Source organism: Lathyrus oleraceus, chromosome 6, assembly GCF_024323335.1.
Source record: "Lathyrus oleraceus cultivar Zhongwan6 chromosome 6, CAAS_Psat_ZW6_1.0, whole genome shotgun sequence".
Classification (NCBI taxonomy): domain Eukaryota; kingdom Viridiplantae; phylum Streptophyta; class Magnoliopsida; order Fabales; family Fabaceae; genus Lathyrus; species Lathyrus oleraceus.
This window is the reverse complement of record NC_066584.1, coordinates 149,378,826-149,393,171: the sequence shown is the minus strand read 5'-3', so window position 1 is coordinate 149,393,171 and position 14,346 is coordinate 149,378,826. Positions and strand designations below refer to the sequence as shown.

General features: G+C 37.4%; 1 protein-coding gene across 1 annotated transcript in view; it reads right to left on the bottom strand.

The window, feature by feature from the left end:
- Nucleotides 1-14,346, bottom strand: part of LOC127091402 (uncharacterized) — a 66,158-nt gene that overhangs the window by 11,724 nt on the left and 40,088 nt on the right. The gene's annotated exons all lie outside the window — the stretch shown is intronic.

The following is a 14,346-nucleotide window of genomic DNA, read 5'->3' as shown; positions in this document are numbered from 1 at the left end:
AGCTTGTAAGCTATATGTATTCGTCTTCTTTTCAAAAATATTTGTAAATATTCAAACGTCTTCTCTCAATAAAATTGAAAGAAAAAGATTACCTGGGTGAAAGGTCCAGACGTAGTCCCGAGTATTAGACCCAAGTTGTAAGAGCTTGCAAGTCATAAATATTCGTCTTTCAAACCCAAAAATACATCCAACTAATCAAACTCTTTTTCACCGCCATGCGATTGATCTTTAAAACCTTTTCATAAATGAAAGACATCTTGTCTTAAGATGATGTAAAACAATGCTTCGTCCATAATTGTTGAGTTGAGATAAATGACGTTTTTTCGAATGTTGATTTGTAAATCCATTTAATGTGTGGTATACGTCTTCTCCTCATCTATTTTGGGTAAAACAATGTTTTTCGTCGATTAATACATTATAGCTTTCGCTAAAATCGACCAACAAACAAACATTTTTCTACCCAGAACTACGTGTAGCGGGGTATTCGTTACCTTTAGATTTATTGACTAAATCAAAAGTAACTCATATAATTCGAGTCGCCATCGCACTTCTATTTATCCAAAGGAAAGGTTAGAAAACGAACAAAAACCGAGAAGTTTTATCAAATCAAAAACTAATAAAAATGTCAGAGATCTGGGTAAGGGGGTTGGTTATGCAATGGGAAGGTTTTAAGCACCCAAAACATCCTTAGTACTCTAAGGGAGCCCTTTTTGCAAAGTGCATTGTAGGTTGGTATTTGTGAAAATATTTGTGCAAACATGATTGGGGAGATGAGAAAAGAATATACAAATTATTTACAATTTTGTTGTTTGAATGAATAAACCCATTGCCTACGTACCATCACAAAGGTAGGATCAAAACCTCGTAGTTCGGGGTAAAAATCTCAAAAAATAAGTTGGTGAATTGATTGGTCAAAAGCCTTAAGGTCTTTTGTTATCAAAGGGAGAAAACTCAACCCAAACCACAATCCACCATGTGAGGAGAGCTTCAACATACTAGTGAGGGATCCACCCTATAATAAGTATGGAAGACTTATAGTCCAATCACTAAGGATAAGGTGAGGTTTACATCAACCACTAAGATAACTCAAACCTATGGCTAATGTTCATGAAAAGTTTTAACAAAGGTGGTCATTGGAACCACAAAAATAATTTGAGTGAGTTGTATTTATAAAGTAGAAGTATTAACAAAATAAAGTCAAAGTTGACTTAAGGTTCAATTCAAAATAAGTATTATGAAAAGAGTTTTAAAAATCAAAGGCATAATGCCTAGGTTTCTAGTTTTTGAAAACAATGTTAATATTTGCACAAAATTAGTTTGGCTTGGGTTAAAGTGGAGAGAAGAAGAGAAGGGCTAGTCCTAAACATGCAAAGATGAGGGAAGAGAATAAAACCCTTGGAGTTCCTTTCTTGAGATCATAAAGATGATTCAAGTTGCTCCTTTCCTTTGGACTTAGCAATTAACTCAAGCAATCAAACAAATATTCAATCAAGCTCCTAGGATCTTTCAATTGACTTGTCTTTCTCTTAACTTGGATGCTTATGACAATGGTCCTTCTAATTAGCTCAAGTTTGGGATCCCTATTGTAACAACCCAATTTTTAGTATTTATTTCTTATATTATTATTATATTTTATTTTATTTATTTGGAGTGTTAATTAATTAATTGGTTGTTAGGTAGTATAATAATTGATTATATTAATTAACTTGGTGTGTATATTGTGTTGGTTTAATTTATTTGAACTAAATAGAGTTATTATAATACTATGTCTTATTGGGTATAATAATTAAATTAGAGGTATCAATTTCTTAAGCCCAAACATAATACTAGAATAGTAAGAGGTGAGGAGAGTGAGAAGTAACACTCATTTGGTCATTTTCAAGGCAACAGAGAAAGAAAGAGGAAAAAGTAAGGAGAAGAGGGGAAGAACAAGGGAGAAGCTAGGATTTTCAGAAAATTGAAGAGGTAAGGGGGAGAATCCTTATTATTATGGGTTAGTATAATTGGGTCAATGCGTAGAAATATGTTTAGGTTGAAATCCCTAATTTTTATGGTTTTGAAATTGTTAGGTTTTGATGAGTAATCTGTGATTTGTGGTGGTTAATTGTGTTTGGAACTGATATATGAGTGAAATTGAGGGATAAGTGGAGAATCCAATTTTGATGTTTTATACTGTAGTAATGTTAAGAAAAATCCAGATTTTACACCGTGTTAACCAGTTACCCCAAAGGTGTTAACCGGTTACATGTAAAATAGGAGCCCAGAAATTGAGTTTTGGTTTCTGGTTAACGGGTTAACCAAAATGTGTTAACCGGTTACATGCTGAAAAATCTGCCTAGCAATTGAGTTTTGGTTTCTGGTTAACGGGTTAACCAAAATGTGTTAACCGGTTACATGCTGAAAAATCTGCCTAGCAATCGAGTTTTGGTTTCTGGTTAACGGGTTAACCAAAATGTGATAACCGGTTACATGCTGAAAAATCTGCCTAGCAATTGAGTTTTGGTTTCTGGTTAACGGGTTAACCAAAATGTGTTAACCGGTTACATGCTGAAAAATCTGCCTAGCAATTGAGTTTTGGTTTCTGGTTAACGGGTTAACCAAAATGTGTTAACCGGTTACATGCTGAAAAATCTGCCTAGTAATTGAGTTTTGGTTTCTGGTTAACAGGTTACCTCAAATGTGTTAACCGGTTACCACTGTTGAAAAAGGGAAAAATTGAGGATTTTAAGTGCTGTAACCATTTTGAAATAAAATCTAAGTGCGCGTATTTGATAAATAGTCTATATTTGTGAATGGTATATCGTTATGAATGTGTATACGTACCATTGGTGGATAATTCATAGAGTTGAATTATGGTTATATGTGGAATGTTAAGATGGTAGAGATGATCTTAATTGCATATATTGTTGGTATTTGTACATTCATTCATGGCATGGTCGACTTTATGGTGGAAGCGGTGAAACCGTGGGTTCACATGGTAATAGACGTTGATCCTTGAATGGAAATAGGCGTAGAAGACGTTGATCCTTAAATGGGAAATAGACGTAGTGGCTTTGATCTTGTCCGGATCAGAAGCGTGACTTGGATTCTAGATATTGAATCGGAAAGCGGTGAAACGTTGGGTTCACATTGCGGTACCACATGCATAGAGTCACATGTCTTGCATTGAGTCACATTAGAGTTATGTGATAATTGAATATATGCATTGATGTGATTGTTATGTGTGTATGAGATTTGGTAATTGAATTTGGTGATTTTTGGATACATAACTTGGTGAAATATGTGATTATGTGATAATTATAGTTATGTGTATATTTGGAAATATAACATTGGATTCTAATATTATACTCCTTGAGTTTTGATGTATGCTTGAAACATGTGAAATAAATATTGGTTAGTATTATTTACATGGCTATACAAAGTGTGATGAATTCTTTAAGTGTTGATTTAATCATTATGCTTTATTATACTTCTTCATAATGATTCGAATTCTCACCCTTCTGTTTGAATGTTGCCTCTACATGGGCATCGTGCAGATACTCAAGAGTAGTATTGCTGAAGTCAGTGGACGGTAGCTCACTCGAAATTTAGCCGGAGAGTTTCTGTGTTTTGCTTTAGAGACTAGGTAGTGAGTCAATGCTCTGGTCATGTAACACTGGGTAGATTAGTAGTATTAAACTTATGTCTTATATTTGGATATGTATTATGTTATTACTTGTGAACATGTTTATTTGCAATTTGCTGTTTGAGAGGCCATAATGCCAAATATTCTGGATATGGTTTTATTTTATCTTGAGGAGATTATTGAGAGACGATCATGGTATGGGACATGAATCATTTTATGAAATACATGAGTATTCATTATTTTCCGCTGTGAACGCATATTCTTGAATATTCATGATATTTGAAATGTGTTATTTTAAATGACCAGGTGTATTGTATATTGATGATGAATGATGTTGGTTTTTGAAAGCTTTTAGTTTTTGAAAACGTCGACGTGACGCCCTTTTGTTATATGCGTGCTTATTCACTCTGATTATATGTTAAGTATTTTGGGGTATAAAAAGGGGTGTTACACCTATCACACAAGAACAAACAATCAAAAAGTTCACAATGCAATAAGAGGAATGGACAAAGAGAGTTTAGATTAGGGGTCCTTTCAAGTCAACTTCAAGATTAAGCATTCTAAAGGCATGCGGCCTAGTTGCTCTTCAACAATTTTAACATTCTAAAGGCATGAGGCCTAGTTGCTCTTGAACTCCATTAAGCATAGATAAGGTCCTAATTCTGAGTCCTTTCTCCTTTTTGCACTGGGTTCACACAAACAAAAATAAAACAAGCACAAGGCAATAATATATTTACATAATAATGTGCTCAAGTGAGCAAAAGGAAAATGGCATAAACATAAACATGAGCTCAAATGAGCAAAGGGAAAAGACAATATGAATAAATGAGCAAGAAATTAAATTGCATTAAAGTAAATTGCAAGAATTAAATACTTGAATTAAAAGTTAGTAATTAGTAGTTAGTGTTAGTGTGCCATAAGGCAATTTAGCGTTATGTTAAGCAATCGTAAGTGGACTAATGTAGTAGTTACACCTATATGAGGCCGGTCAATAAAACTATAGGCAAATAAACACAAGTTAAAGATCATGACTAGTAAGCCAAGCTCCTACAACTTGTCATGCCAAAAGAAAAGAAGAATGACCTTGTATGGATTTCAGGTTCTTTGCTTGACCAAGAAGCAACCTATCTTGGACACAAAGCAATTCACTTGATCTTTGATCAAGTTGAATTTGATTTGGATCAAAGAAGGTTAAGCCACTCATATGTCAAGGCTAATGATCGGAAAAATAGCAAGTGTACTATTTTTACCGATGTAGTAATAAGGAGTTTTATTTCCAAGTATCGATCTCAAGGATTGCGTAGGAAATACTTATTTAACTTTGATTCTATCAGAACAAAAATATAATGGTTTGGTTGTTTTAGAAATTTCAGCAATAAACACAAAAGATAGTAAAAATGTAATTGATTAAGTTAAAGCATGCTAGGGGAAGTGGTTGATTTAACCAGTTATGAATTCAGTCAAGATTTCCTTAATACATATGACACATTCAATTACCTAATCTCAGAATGTTCTTCCTTAAGTCCGTAAGGAAGAAACTATTAAACTACCAATTCTTACTCAAATGTCTAATCAATTAATCATTGGTTTTAATCATAAACAATATCAAGGTTTGCGGTGGTTTACAAAAGTTACTAGTCCTAGATGATGCAATCATAAACCTAATTGTGTGAAAACCCTAACAATCACAATCCTGTTATTGATAGTCATAGATCAATTTGTATTTGTCCGATACAAATGCATAATAACATCACACAATTGAATTGAAATAAGTAACATAGTAATAAGGAAATCATTTGTTCAAATTCATAACATACGATCAAATCAGGACCACCCCCCTAACATAGGGGATTTAGCCTCTCATAGTAGGAAACGAAATCATAGTATGAAAATTAGACATTACAAAGAACTAGGAGATTTGGATCTTCAATGGTCGGAACCCTTGAATCTCGCCGTCTTCGAATCCTCCGTAGTAGCTATCTTCTCAATGCCGTGTTTTCTTTCGTATGTCAAAGAGTGTTTTCCCCTTTCCCTTCCAAGCCTTCTAATAGCTTCAGATGAATCTCCTCCAAGCAAAAGGTCCAAACTACCCTTAATGAGCAGAATAGGTTCACAAAGCAAAAGTTTAGGTTTCCAAGTCGCGCCCAACAACACGGGCCGTGTGTGTACACACGGGTGCCCGTGTGTGCTCTCCAAAATGGGCATCTTCAAATCAAGCTACAGAGGCAACAACACGGGTCGTGTTCCTCCACACGGGTGCCTTGAGGGATATTAGGGCAAAAATTGGGGTCTTACAGTCGCCTTTTAGGGTTTTCAACTTAGCGGGATTTTTATACTCTTTTTCTAGGCATAATATTTCTTAACTGCATCAGAGTTTATAGATTGTGGTAACTCCGCTCCATCCATGGTTATGAGAATAAAGGCTTCACCAGAGAAGGCCTTTTTCATGATGTATTATCCTTCGTAGTTCGGTGTCCATTTTCCGCGGGGATCCTTTTGTATGGGTAGAATTTTTCTGAGCACTAGGTCACCTTCTTCGAAATGTCGAGGACGAACTTTCTTGTCGAATGCTTTCTTTAGCCTTTGTGGATATAATTGCCCGTGACATACCGCAACCATATGCTTCTCTTCTATGAGGTTTAATTGATCAAACATGGTTTGTACCCATTCTGCTTCGTATAATTGGGTTTCTATCACGACTCTTAAGGAGGTGATTTCAACTTTGACAGGGAGTACAACTTCGGTACCATATACCAGAGAAAAATGAGTTGCTCCTGTTGAAGTGCAGATGGAAGTTTTGTAGCTGTGTAGAGCGAAAGGGCGCATCTCATGCCAATCTTTATAGTTTTTCACCATCTTATGGATAATATTTTTGATATTCTTGTTGGAAGTTTCTACTGTGCCGTTTATCTTAGGTCGATAGGGTGACGAGTTATGGTGTTCAATTTTAAAACTCTCGCATAACTCATCCATTGCTTTTTTATTTAGATTCAACCCATTATTCGTGATAATCTTATTAGGAACCCCGTATCGATAAATGATCTCCTTCTTGAGGAATCGTGCGACCACTTTTCTTGTCAAATTGGTGTAAGAAGCAACTTCTACCCACTTGGTGAAGTAATCGATAACAACGATAATGAATCTGTGTCCATTCGCATCTTTGGGCTCAATAATCCCGATTATGTTTATACCCCATATAGAAAACAACCAAGGAGCAGTTAAAACGTTTAAGGGAGTGGGTGACACATGTACCTTATCTGCATAGATCTGGCATTTGTGACACCTCTTGACGTATTTGAAACAATCAGTTTCTATAGTAAACCAGTAATATCCTTCTCAGAGAATTTTCTTAGCCATGGAATGCCCATAGGCGTGAGTGCCAAAGGATCCCTCGTGAATTTCTTTGATGAGCATGTCTTTCTCATACCCGTCCAAGCATCTGAGTAAGACCATGTCATGATTCCTGTTGTAAAATACCTCCCAATTAAGGAAGAATTGGGAAGCCAATCTTTTGAGTGTCTTCTTATCCCCAGTCGAGGCATTTTGCAGGATATTCCTGTTTCTGAAGAAATTGTTTGATGTCATGAAACCATGGTTTATTATGCACTTCTACCTCTATGGCTACACAATAGGCAGGCTCATCCAAACAGTGAATTCTTATAGTCAGTGCTTCGTTGTACCACTTGACCTTAAACATGGATGATAGAGTGGCCAAGACGTTCGTTAGTTGATTCTCCTCCTGAGTAATATAGTGGAAGGTGACTTTGTCAAAGTAAGTGATCATCTTTCGGACGTGTTCTCGCTACCGGATTAGCTTAGCATTATGGGTCCCCCACTCTCCCTTGATTTGATTGATGATTAGAGCTAAATCTCCATATACTTTTAGGATCTTGATTCTTAGATCGATGGCTTCGTCGATCCCTAGGATACACACCTCATATTCTACCATGTTATTTGTACAAGTAAAACATAACCTAGTCGTGAAGGGAATATGGTACCTTGTTGGGGAGGTTATGATGGCTCCGATTCCATGTCTGGCTGCGTTTAAGGTACCATCAAATACCAATTTCCATCGTGATCCTGGTTTCGGTCCTTCATCGGGACCTAGGGTCTCACAATACCTTATTACCATAATATCTTCGCCAGGAAAGTCAAACTATATAGGGTGATAATCTTTTGTTGGATGATGTGTGAGATAATCCGCTACCACACACCCTTCTATGGCTTTTTGTGTGACATACTAGATATCGTATTCTGTTAGCAACATTTACCATCAGGTTATTCCCCCAGTTATTGCAGGCTTCTCAAAGATATACATGATAGGATCCATTAGGGATATCAATAGAGTAGTATGACACACCATATATTGTTTGAGCCTCCGAGCAGCCCAAATTAGGGAACAATAAGTCTTCTCCAAGAGTGAATATAGGGATTCACAATCGGTGAACTTCTTGCTTAGGTAGTAGGTTGCATGGTCCTTTTTTCCGGTCTTATCTTGTTGCCCCAATACACATCCCACAAAGTTATCAAGTACTATTAGGTACATTATAAGTAGTCTTCATGGGACCGCTGGTACTAAGATAGATGGCTCTTTCAGGTATTCCTTTATTTTATCGAAGGCCTTTTGACAACCTTCATTCCACTCAATGGCTTGATTTTTCCTGAGTAACTTGAAGATTGGTTCACACGTAACTGTAAGATGTGAGAAAAACCTAGCAATGTAATTAAATCTCCCCATAAATCCTCCAACCTCCTTTTATGTCCTTGGAGCTGGCATCTATTGGATAACTTTCACTTTATCGGGATCAACTTCAATTCCCCCCTGACTGACCATGAACCCTAATAAATTTCCTGATCTAACACCAAAAGCACACATTGTTGGATTCAGACATAACTTGAACTTGTAGGTTGACTATGTGATCCTCTTCGGTCTGTGATTTGGAAATCATATTGTCAACATATACTTCTATTTATTTATGGATCATATCATGGAACAGGGTCACCATAGGCCTTTGATATGTTGCCCCGACATTTTTCAATCTGAAAGGCATTACCTTATAACAGAAGGTTCCCAAAGGGGTGATAGAAGTGGTTTTCTCCATGTCCGCACGATCCGTTTTTATCTGGTTATAATTTGACAATCCATCCATGAAGGAGAAGAGTTTGAACTGAGTGGTATTATCTACCAGTACGTCGATGTGTGGTAGTGGAATGTCATCTTTAGGACTTGCTCTATTCAAATCCCGATAATCCACACACATTCTAATCTTTCCATATTTCTTTGGAACAGGAATAATGTTAGCCATCCACTCTGGATATTTTGCAACAACTAAGAATCCAACATCGAGTTGTTTCCTGACCTCTTCCCTGATCTTGAGAGGCATGTCTGGCCTGGTTCTTCTTAATGTTTGCTTAACTGGCGGTCACTCTGGTTTGAGCGGTAGTTTGTGTACGACAATATCCATATTTAACCCTGGCCTATCCTGGTATGACCAAGCGAACACATTTGAGTATTCATGTAAGAGCTAGATCAACCTTTTCTTGACTTCACCTTTTACGTAAGCACCGATCTTAACTTCCTTCTTGTTTTCTTCAGTCCTTAGATTGATCACATCCACTGGTTCCTGATGAGGTTGAATTTCTTTGTCATCTTGTTTTAGCGGCCTTGCTAACTCTTTTGGCAGTTCACAATCATCCTCATCACCTTCTTTCGCTTGGTTAATTGGGAAGTTAAAGTTATAAGGGATTATAGCGGTGTCATTTTCAATAGGTTCATTCATTAATCTGCATGAGGAAGATTTTTATCTATTATTATCTTTCGAATGATTTTATAGAAATGAAAGAGTATGGAAGGGTATTGCTATTTTTTGAAAAGAATTTTTAAAATGAAAGAAAAAGATCTTAATTGAAAACAAAATTGCAATTTTATTCATAAATAAGTAATTGAAACAAAGGGGGCCCCTACAAAGCTTGTCCATTTGTCTTGGGCATAACAAAGGACTTATTAATATATTTTTTAAAATAGTAAATTACTTCAAATTGGAAATCATCTTCAGGATCCCGATGGCCTTCCAATTGTTGAGAGTTATATTTGGTAAACAATGACACACCAAGTTGGATATCCCTTTTTCTTCTTCTTTAACCGCAGTCACTTGATCTTCATCCCTATATCCCTCACCGTGGAAGGTTTCTTGAAGTGTACAAAGTTTCTTCTAGTATGTCTTCTGAACTCCTTCATTAGTTGGTTTGTAACCCAACCCAAGCCGATCCTTTTTCTCTGGTATCTCCAACAGCTTGCTCCAGCCCTGGGTATCTCTACCCTTGATCAATTTTGGTATCTTCTCCCATGTGGATATTGATTTTTCTTTTCTTCGACTGACTGCTGCAATCTCCAAGGATTGAAAAGGTATTTATAATGTTTCCCCCTCTACTTCTATGTATCTTAAGGATGAAGGTGGATAACGAACATGTCCTCCTCTCCTTCGATGATTATTAGCTTATCGTGAATTATGAATTTCAACCTCTGGTGCAAGGTCGAAGCTACATCTCCAGCGGCATGAATCCAAGGTCATCCTATGAGATTACTGTAGGATGTATTGAAGTTCATTACTTGGAAAGTGACCATAAAGGCATGAGGTCCCACAGTTATTGGTAAATCCACTTCTCCAATTACCATCCTCTTCAAACCATCAAAAGCCTTGACCACTAAAGTACTAGCTTTCATGGAAGTTATTACATTATTCAGATTTCCCAAATTATTTTTAGGCATGACATTTAGAGAAATTCGTGTATCCACCAACACCCTTGATAGAAGACTATCTTGGCAATTGACGGATATGTGTAAAGCTTTGTTATGAGCGTGTCCCTCTGGTGGTAATTCATCATTACTAAATCCAAAACAACTCCTAGCGGTGATATTAGCCACCACATCATCAAATTGATTTACTGTTATGTCCTGAGTGACATGGGCTTTGTTTAATATTTTCAACAATGAATCTCTATGAGCTACAGAGCTTAACAATAGAGATAGTATGGATATTTTTTATGGTGTTTGGCTCAATTTTTCGACCACCTTGTAGTCGCTTTTTCTGATCAACCTTAAGAATTCCTCGGCTTCTCCTTGAGGTATAGTCTTCATGGAAGATTCAACTTCCTTCTCTTTTGAACTTTCAAGTGTCTTTCCTTTGGATTATGGCTCGGAAGCAAACACTCTTCCGCTCTGGGTCATGCCCCCGATTCCATCAATATTAGTGACTGCTAGTTCTAGTACTATAGGTTTGTCTACTACATATCTTGTAGAGTTATAATTCCAAGGTACGGACTTAGTGCTTTCGAATGGGAATGGTGTAGGAAAATGGAAAACAATAGGGTCTTCTGACTTTACTGGTATTTGAAATGGAATTTGAGATGAAACTGGAACTAGTACTTGTACTAACATTTGGGAAGACATTTGAAACGGTATTTGAAATGGAGTGGGAGCTTCAATTTGCTGGTAAGGGATATCAAAAGGTGTGTGCCCCTGATATTCTATGAATGATACATCTTCTAACTTCCTGGTACACCCAATTTGAACTAAATCCTCATTCATCATTTGTTACAGGCACTCCTTCATCCTTCCACATTTGTCTGGATTGATTAGGAAGATTTTACAGTTAGCACGTAACTCTTCAAATGCCTTGTAGTCGATAAATTTTTCATGTATCCTTGATATGGGAGTCCTCACTTGATCTACCATTTGGGTCAAAACATTGTATTCTAGTCCTTCCACCATATTGATAGTTGGACCACTGTGTCCTGGCATTGGAATTCCCTTCACATTTTGACCCTTTGGAGTGAAAGAGATCATTTTGCGATCCAATAAGTCTTGTACCTTGAACTTGAGTGCCAAACACTTCTCAGTAGTATGTCCTGGTGATCTGACGTGGAAGTCATACTTGACATTAGCATCGTAACCACGAGGAGGAGGATTTGGCGGAGGTGCTAGAGGATTAATCTCTACCAATACTTTTCGAATTAAGAATGGCAAGACCAGAGTATATGTTGTAGGTATGGGGTCCAATTCCTTCCATGGTCTTTGCTGATCCCTTAGGGCGTACCCATTTTGTTGATTTTGTTAAGGTGGTGCTCTAGCCTGTTGTGCTTGAGGCCTATAGTATGCCTATTGTGGATACTGATCAGGACCTACCGCATCTATGTAAGAATTGTAAGGCACCTGTGAACTTCCTTCGATTGTGATAACATTGGTCTTGCCTTTTCTCAAATTGTTGTCGTAGGAGTACCTCTTGTTACTATTTGGATTTGAGGATGGTTTTCCAATTTTACCGCTTTTTAATCCATTCGCAATCCGTTCCTTAATCATTACCAAGTCAGTAAATCCGGTAGATACTAAACCGGTCATCTTTTTATAGTAAGGGCCTTGCAGGGTGCCCATGTACATGTTAATTAACTCATTTTCCAAGAGTGGAGGTTGAACGCGGGAAGCCAGTTCTCTCCATCTTTGGGCATACTCCTTGAAGGATTCATTGCCTTTTTGAGACAGATTCTAGCGCTGCATGCGATTGGGAGCCATATCCAGGTTATATTTATATTTCCTTAAGAAGGAATTATCTAGGTATTCCCAAGTCTTGACATGGGTTCTTTCCAGCTGCATGTACCAGTCTAGGGATGCCTCACTTAGATTGTCCTGGAAGCTATGCATCATTAGTTTCTCATTTTCTGCGTAGGCAACCATCTTTCTGATGAACATCCTGAGATGGTTCCTAGGGAAACTGACACCCTTATATTTCTCGAAATCAGGAGTTTTGAACTTTTGAGGCATAGCAATGTCCGGTACCAAGCACATCCCCATAACATCAACTCTGAAGATACTGAAAGCTTAAATCACCTTCAATCTTTCTTCTAGGATTTTATTTTTGTCTTCAGTTCTTGTTTCCCCAATAGTAACAATAGAGTGAGTAGTTGGTTTTCTTCCCTGGACCATGCCCATAGTATCTTCCTCCTCATATTGTTGGCTTAGATCTATATAGTTGTATTGCGGAATAGGAATTTGTACAGGACGAGATGCCCCATTATGAACAAGGGTTGGAATAGACCCTTCAGGGTGAAGGGTACCATCCTTGGCTCCCCCCCCCCCCCCTTGGATGTCAAAAGGAAATCCTTGTAGAGGGTTACCCTCCTCAGGTGGAGGGATAGACATGGAAGAAGCCTTCCTTTTATCAGTCTCAGCCTCTCTTGCCAACATGTTAGTAATGGGTCTCGTGAGTTGATCCATCTTGTCCTTCATTTCCTCTATGTTCCATTTGACTGAGTCCATATCCACCCTAATTTCCGCCTAGTTTTGTTCAAGTTGCTCCATGGCCTTCTTAAGTTGAGCTCGAGTTTGGAGAGTCAGGTTGTCACGTTTTAAGATACTACGGAGAAAGTATGAGAAAAATGATTTTGTTTTCTTTTTAATGCATATGAAGTGTGTATGAGTGCATGATGATGCATGTAAAAATGCTTTGTTCTTATTTCTTCGGGGAACATTCAAAATCTGTTATTGCATATTTTTTAGGAATACGAACACAATTATAGATACCATAAAAATAACTTTATTCATAAATCCAAAGCAAAAGATTGTATGGGGATGATGGCCACTGATAAAATACATCAAAAAATAAAAACATAAAGACAAATTCTTAAAAGAAAACAAAAAATAGAGTGGTGTCTCCATGGCTTTCTTTAATTGGGACTTAAACTCTTTCAATATAACATCACATAACCTGATGAACTCAAGTACTTCTTGGGGAGTGTTGTGGAAGATTGCAACACCATTAGCTCTTTACATCCTAGGGATGTCTCAAACTAAATTGTTAGGAAACTTTTCCAGATTGGAATATTCAACCCTCAATGCTTCAGCTCGGTCACGTTGTTCCTAGACAATGACTTAAGCGGCAGTGGAGAGGTCCCTTAGGTAATGGATTTCTCCTTCTAACTATGTGACATAGGATGTCAGGACTTTGTGATATTGATTTTGAAAATGCACCTTCTCTCTAAGGTTCAAGAGCTCTTGGTAGATCCTCCTCCAATTAAGTGGCAACATCTTCTCAGATTCTATCCTTAATTGTCGTTGCCTAGCAACAATAGCTTGGGATTTTGCAAGTGCCCCTTCGAATCTATGTATTTGATTCATTATAGTACTTTCCCATTCCTATTGTTCCCATACGGCTAACTCCCATAACCTCTTCCACCTCTTACCTTCAGCTTGGGCCTTCTTTAATTTACCATTGAGATTTTCAATGTTAACTTCGGCGTTGAATAAACCTCCCAACGCCTTTTGTATTTTGCTTCTTTCGGCCTAGAGTTCCTCCATATTCTCAAGGAGTTGTTTGTCCTTCTGCTCAAGATCGTAGTTTATCTAGTTCTTTTCATAGGTCGCGTTATAAAGACTATTCTCTAAGCTTTACTTATCTTGTTCCAGCCTAGAAATGATGGCTTTGAGACGATCAACCTCCTCTATGGACACTCAATAAGGACCAGGCATGTATGGGACATAAGTTGGGTCAATCAGAAAAGGCAACTTAATTAAACAGACCCTTTCCTTAACCCAATGGGTGTAGGATTCTTAGGATGAAGTATCCTTCCTCTTTAGCTTTTTTTCCTTGACATTCACTTTTTCCCATGCACGAGTAACTTTCCTAAGCAGTTCTTTATGTGAAGTCTCTCCACCATGCAAGATAGAC